At 32.2% G+C, this 8,004-nt stretch overlaps 1 long non-coding RNA gene across 1 annotated transcript; it reads right to left on the reverse strand.

Annotated features, from left to right (window-relative positions):
* Positions 1 to 2,816: 2,816 nt before the first annotated feature.
* LOC145129189 (uncharacterized) lies at positions 2,817 to 5,095 on the reverse strand. Its single transcript, XR_013717357.1, has 2 exons — positions 4,748 to 5,095; positions 2,817 to 3,553 (listed from the first exon to the last, which is right to left on the reverse strand). It is a non-coding gene; the product is annotated as an uncharacterized LOC145129189 (long non-coding RNA).
* Positions 5,096 to 8,004: the final 2,909 nt, after the last annotated feature.

An 8,004-nucleotide genomic window follows, 5' to 3' on the forward strand; every position in this document is an offset into this window, starting at 1 on the left:
GGGCTACCAACTCGTCGAGTTGCTCTATGATATTGAATAAATTAGGGTTTTAAATACATACCAGGATCCAGACGTTACAATACTCCCCTACTTGTCTCAGACTTCGTCCTCGAACTCCGTTGACTCAAAAAAAAATCTTGGATAATGCTCTCTCATCTCCTCCTCTGGCTCTCATGTCCATTCTGACCCCTTGCGGTGCAACCATTGCACCTTTACTAACTGCACAAACTTGTTCCTCAAGGTTTTCGTCTAGCGATCCAGAATCGCCACTGGCTCCTCAACGTAATTCAGGCGATCGTCCACCTGAATATCCTCCAGAGGCAGCACTACGGAATCGTCTGCTAAGCACTTCCGCAACTGGGAGACATGAAAAGTGTTGTGAATCTGACTAAGCTCGGCTGGCAGATCCAGTCGATACGCAACCCGGCCCACCCGGGCCAAAACCCTAAATGGACTGATGTACCTGGGACCCAGCTTGGCTCGCTTCCTGAACTGAATGACACCTTTCCATGGTGACACCTTCAGGAGAGTTATATCTCCTACCTGAAACTCAAGGATGACACTAGGATTTTCCGCATGATTAGATCTTTGGGAGTTGTATTCTGATATTACCCTTTTTGACATGATTGGATGCTTTACATACTGATTTGTTTATGACATGAGATGGCACTATTGATGTTTTCATCATAATGGTTTTCACAATTACTTATCTAAAAATGAAATTTTTGGTCTTAAATTTTGGGATGTTACAAAACCATTTTAGTATCCCCCGGTTTAAAAAGACAACCGCTTTATGCCATCTGGGGATACTACCGCATCCAACGTAACTGATGAAAAACATTTTATGAAACATCAACTCGTCCCCTTATAATTGATGGACGTCTAACAAGTAACCAAACACAGTGTTTCTAAAACTTTCCCGTCGCACACCATGTAATACTTCAAATATTTTGGGATGTTACAAAACTATTGTGTTTCTGAATGCACCAATCAGAAATTAACAAATAATTAATTAACTAATTAATTAAATCAAAATGAGTATTTCCAGTTTGTTGCACATGCAATTAATGGGATCATTTAATTAAATCCTTGCAATTAAGGAAACCAAATAAATATGTTAACCTAATATATTAATATCAATTATACGTCCACAACATTCATACGCATTCATCTTGTTCTGCTCGTGAGTTTCTTGTCATTCTAAGATCGATGGATGTGCATGATGATAAACCGAATCAGGTAATATATATATATATATATATATATATATATATATATATATATATATATATATATATTCTAATCATGTTTAATGATTTATATTTGTTCATATGTTTCGAATACATTTTATGATTTGCAGAAGGATATTAAAGATGACTATCGACACATATCAGGATAATAGGAAGGATTCCAAGGTTGTGGTGAATGATGTTGTGAAGAAAAAAAAAATGTCGGATTTGCTTTAGAATTTAATTTCACGTCCTTCGTTCTTTTAGAATTTAATTTTCCTGATAAAAAACATAATACATATTATAATATATTTTGACAGAATAAAATATTTAACAAACAATCAAATAACTAATTAAGTAATACCATTCTATTAGAATATCACACCCTTCATTTTACTTACCCTTCATTTATCATAAAAAAAACACAGAATACCAAAGGATATTATGATTATGTTAGAATCTCATTAAGATATATGCTACACGAAATTACATAATCTACAAGAATTACATATATTACCCCATCCTACAATCATTAGGGGTGAGCATGGTGCGGTTTTAAGACCAAACCGAACCGCAAACCGCATGGTGTGGTTCTTTCATTCTTAAAACCGTTGGGTGCGGTTTTGCAATGGTTTGGTTTTTAAATGCGGTTTCGGTTTTAAACCATGTTTAGACTTTGGTGCAATTTTTTATATTTTTTGGTGCGGTTTTTTAAAATTGTAAGAAATGAAAACCATGCGCATGTAAGTTTGTATTGTGCTGTATTTTTAAAATCATTCATTTTCAGCTCAAAACAAAAATACATGATAAAAAAAAAATTGTAAGTCGCTTAAAATACGACATGTGACTACTGACACAAACTAATTAATAATTAAATGTTGGTTGATTTTCACTTAATATGTTACAAGCTTATTACATGTAACTGATTATTACGTTTGGCTAACAATAAAACATTTCTTTTGCATCAAATATAGTCTTACACAAACACAAAATAAACATATAATACATATATTATCGTTTATAAGTATTTTAAATAGCATGTATATAATATACATTGATTGATTTATTACTATAAATGCTTGCGGTGCGGTTCGGTTTTGGTGGACCGGTTTTTTGGATAGAAACCGCACCGCACCGTTAACCTTCGGTTTTTGCAAAAATTAAATCCGCACCATTGGTTTTTGCATCGGTTTCGGTTTTTCGGTTGCGGTTTATTGCGGTTTTGTCGGTTTTTTTTAGTCGGCCCGGTTTTTGCTCACCCCTAACAATCATTCTGTTAGAATGTAATTATCACAAACCAAACGAAATTACATAATCTACAACATTACATATATTATCCCATGCTACAATCATTCTGGTATAATGTAATTATCACAAACCAAACAACAAATAGCCTAAAGTCATTCTATAAGAATTTCACATTTCCTATTCTACAAGAATATCATCTAACTTCATAAACACAAATTCACATAAAAATCATTTACTTTCATATGTTGATTTTTAATGAACTTTAAACAAAAAAAAAAAACACACAGTTAAATTCAATAAAATTCATCAAAGAAAGAAAAACCATTCTACAAATGTTGATCATGTTAAAATAAAAAAAATAATAATAAACCTCTTTTTTTAAATACATATTCTACAAGAATGAATTGCATCAAAGAATCAAATCCATCATAGACTCAAAGAACATTATACGCATGTTGATCATGTTAAAATCGATTAAAAAAACCCTAAATGTAACAAAATCTTGTCAAACACAAACCCTAGAAAAACCATAAACACTAAATACATGAAAAATCATAAACGAAATCATCATCTTCTTCAAAATTCAACACAGTATTTACGATGTTCTTGAACTTGGACTTGTATGCACTTGATCTTGTACTCCACATTCTTCTAGAATAAAACTCACCGAGACACAAGGAAGATGATGATCATGTTAAAATCGATTAAAAAAACCCTAAATATAACAAAATCTTGTCAAACACAAACCCTAGAAAAATCATAAACAAAATCATCATCTTCTTCAAAATTCAACACAGTATCTGCGATGTTCTTGAACTTGGACTTGTATGCACTTGATCTTGTACTCCATGTTCTTGAACTTGGACTTCTAGCACCATCAGGTATATATATATAATATAATATATAAAATATGATATGGTAGACGTTGTTAATATATATATGCAGATGAAAATCAAAGTCCCATGCTCTTACTGTTATATTTGGCAAACACTTGAAATAGTTTCGTTGAGATTAATAATCAATCCGTGTTGTATAAATTGGAGCGCACATCATCCATCCTTCCAGGAATGCGTATCCTGTTTCAGTCCATAAAACTTTATAATATTTAATATTAATATTTTATATTTACGAGGACTAACGAAGTTTTGATTGATGACCTTAATTAAGAATGTAGACATTATAGATTCTTTAAGGCCAAATATTTGGATCAAGTGAGGCTCAGTTAACTGTATGCTCACATAGCAAAGACATTTGTGCCACAACATGCTTGTGAGTGTCATGATACATATTCACATTTATTATATACATAAATATTTTTTTTAAATACACTTAATTTTATTTTCACTCCCTTTGTTAATCTTGTTACATATATCATTCTCTCCATAAGCATCTCAAGATTCCTATTCGAAGAGCCAAACGCTGCTTACGTTCAGAGTTGTGATATTGTTGCCTTCAACAAGATCTGTAAGTTCATTGTTTTAATCAAATCTTTTTTGTTTTTTTGAAGTTATGATTGATTAGTTTGCTAATGTGACTGGTTTTGTGATTGCAGAATTCGATGATGTTGTTTTGCTGTTTTGTAATGTTTTGCTGTTTTGTGATGTTTTGTTGTTGCTTTTTTGCTGTTTCGAGACCGTTTATGCTTTGTTGTTTTGTAGTTTTTTGCGGACTTCTTGAATTCCATTCGTTGATGTGTTGTAGTTTTGAGATCAAGTTTTTTTAATTGTTTTAGTTTATATCTTGAATTTATATTACTTATGAAACTTAATTTCAATTGCATGTATAAAATTAAAAAAATAATAACATTCAAAAAACCGGGTACCCGGAACCGAAACCGGTCTTGACGGTTCCAGGAGCGGTTCCAAAATTTTAGGAACCGGTGTAAGCGGTTCCGGTTCCAATACCAATAATTTCAGAACCGTCGGTTCCGAGAGTGGTTCCGGTTCCAGCTAAAATAGATGAGTACCCGGTTATGCTCATCCTAAATAGGATATCCTTTAAATATTGGTATAATTTATAATTGCACACATATAAACGATCTTATTCGTTCTTGTTGATAATGTAGTTTCTCAGCAGCTACTTTGTTTATAAAGTAGGCAAGTTCCTCAGCAGCTACCCTTGTTCTAAAAACAAATTTGATTTTATTATATAAATTACCCTAACTTAGCATATAAATTACCCAAATTACACTAACGTGCAGACTCTCAAGTCCCAAACGTATACATAATATCAATATCTGTAACGATTAGAAAAGTAACAAAAAATCATACCTTTTTAAACAGGGAAATTGTGGCCGAAGTAGTGCAGACCCAGTGGAAAATCCATCGCCAATAGTTCACCAACAAAATTCATCGATAATAATATACAAATGCCGAAATCAACCGCAAAATCAACGATTCCATTCTCCATGAACAATAATCAGGGACCTGCTTGACACGATTTGCAGCAGATGAATGGATAAAAAGAAGTCATAGAAAAATGCAAAACAGAATCTCATTAGTTGCTGGCATGCGGACAAGAGTACTTGCATGGAAGAATATCAAATGATTCTTGAAGCTCAGATCATGGCGGCGAGGTTAAAAGCCCTAATTCGCTACACCTTTTTTTGAAAGGAAGGACATAAAGAGTGGGTTAATTTATATCAGGTTAAAAATAAGAAATTACCAAATTCACCCCGGAAGGATCTGCAATATTATCACCGTACAATCCATTCTAATGGTAAATCTATATTTATCATAGGTTAAAAATTTTGTCACTTCACTACTTTATTTTTATTGACCTCTAATTAAATTGTTTATCCAATGGTTAACTTTTTTATGACTTTTTTTTAATTTAACTATTTTATCCTTATCTATCAAAAATATTATATAAAATCCTTCGTTTAACTAATCGTTTTTTAAACACATCATATTTTAATATAAACATTCATTTACATACAAACAATTTATATATTACTATAATTTATATTTATATATTATATATTTGTTTATCTATAAATTTTAGATAAATAATAAATAATTCAAAGTAAATCAAAGGTATAAAATGAAATAGTTTTAAAGAGAAAAAGGTTGATTGTTCAAACCTTTAAACTATATTGACCACTCAATATATATTGAATGGTCAATAAAAATAAGCAAATGAGTCATACACTCCAATGGTATTTAATTATATTGACCACTTAAACAAATAGTATAAGTTATAAAAAACTCACCATTGGAGATGCTTTAAGGTAGTTTTGGGAAATTGTTAAAAAAGGGTCTTAATATTTTTTTAAAGGTATTATTTTATTTTTATTTTTTTTAACAGAAAATCTTGATTATTTGATTTTACATAATAATATGTCATTTTCAAAAAAAAATGTTCATTTGAGTCAAAATGAAATAATCGAGATTTTTCTATTTAAAAAAAATTGTGACAAAAGTGAAACTTTTCTGAAAATATTAGAACTTTTCTGACAATTTCCCGGTAATTTTTAATATGTTAGTTTAAAAAATTATTAAGTTTAAACGGGTGTTTTTTTTTCAAAAGCTCTTCTTGACCACTTTTGTCCGCACCCCATAGACAATGCGCAGACTTATATCCTCATAGAGTGTTTCTTTTTTCGAAGTGTTGAGATCTAAAAATGTTTGCGTGAGGTCTTCACCACACAGACATGGACAACCCACTTCTCATGTCTGCGGGCTTTTGACCTAAAAAAAGCCTCATTTTTGGTAATCGTTCTCTTCAGATGCATAGACATCTCCATCGACACCTCCAAACCCTCAACTCCCTGCCTCACTCCACTACTGATCTGTCGTATCCCTCTCTCCGATCAGACGCCGCCGCTATCTGTCGGAGTTCTTGGCCCTCAACGACGCCGCTACACCTATCGGACTTCACCTGTTCGGAGTTCAGCGAATCGCCAACTATTTCAGAAACGCCAATACCTCCCTCCTGTTAAACTTCACTGAAAATGTAGGTCAACATCTTTTTCTTTTTCGTTTTTCACTTCTAACATGAAATTTGATGTTTAATTTTGCTGGAAAAGTCTCTAATCTAGTGAAATATGTTGTTTCATTTTGTTGAAAATGTTTGTTCTTGCTTAAATTTGTTGTTAGATGTTACAAATCCAAAAACAATGTTGAAAATTACGCTTAAATTTCTTGTTGATTGTTGCTGAAAATCTATAACTTCGGTGAAGTCAAGCTTTTTCTTGATTAAAATATGAAAATATGTGCTGAAATATGAAATAATGATTAGAATGTGGTGATTCTTGCTGAAAATACTATTTATTGCTTGAAATTGTTGTTGAATGTGCTGAAAATCGTTATTTGGTTTTGGAAATATGAAATAATGGTGTTAATCTGTTGTTGACTGTTTTTTTTTTTGCTGAAATGGTTATGATATACATGTTAAATTAACTTTTGCTAAAATATGTATGATATGCAATACCTTATGAAATCATATTTGTGAATGCAACAATACTTTATGAAATCTTAATTGTCTATGATATGTTGGTTATTAGAAATAGGAGAAAAATAACAATGGACCAATGAGCATTTAAAATGCTTATTGAAAACTTGTATTGAAGAAGTATAGAATGTGTGTACAAAAGGACTGAGTTTCCATAAAAATTCATAGATCAAGAAAATTTTGGTATGTATTTAACTAAAAAACAAATGAAAAACGCATATGACAACCTGAAATCCAAATACACAGGACGACTATATTTGAGAAACAAAACTGACAATATATACATTTATCAAACAAACACTTTTACCATTTTAATTTGTAAAATCAATTTATTTAAAATTTAGTTTATTTTAGTAGCTTGCAGATATTAAAAAACAAACAGACTTCTTATTGCAGACTGCAGATGTTTGGTTCGCCTCTTCTGCTATAGAGACTTGCAAATATGGTCTGCAGACTACAAACAATTTGGCTTCAGAAAAAACAAATAGCACCTTACTATGTAAATTTTGTATGTAACAGATTCTTTCATTTTACAAACTATTTTCCTGTCAAAAATACGAATCAAAAAATGTAACACCCCGAGGTTCAGGTACTTCTAAAATTCATCCCTATAATTTTGTTATATGTCATTTTGGTACCTAACTCCAAATGAAGGTGTTTTGAAGCCTTAGTGGTAATTTGGTAATTATGGGCAGGAGGAGTACGCTAAGCGTACATGAGGATGCACTGAGTGTACTAGGGCACGCCCTACTACGCTGGGTGTACTCACGTTAGGGGAAACCCTAGATTTTAGGGTTTGAGGGGGTATTTAAGCATACTTATGGCTCATTTTTCTCCACCTGTTCAGCCTCCATTAGTAGAAGTCGATATTCCTTGCAACCCTAGCCTCTCTTGAGCCCTTGGAAGGTTGAGTGTGAGTTTGTGAGTGCTCCATAAAACGAAGAAGGTGGTGTTAAAGCTTGGAAGCTTGAGGCAAGGCTTGGATCTGGAAGTTTTGCTCCTTTCTCCATCATCTCAAGGTATAAAGTTCATACCTTGATAGTTTGTTTTCTAGATCTCAATTGTGGGTGTTTTT

This window comes from Lactuca virosa, chromosome 8, assembly GCF_052849685.1.
Source record: "Lactuca virosa cultivar CGN04683 chromosome 8, Lactuca_virosa_CGN04683_v6, whole genome shotgun sequence".
In the NCBI taxonomy this organism is placed as follows: Eukaryota; Viridiplantae; Streptophyta; class Magnoliopsida; order Asterales; family Asteraceae; genus Lactuca; species Lactuca virosa.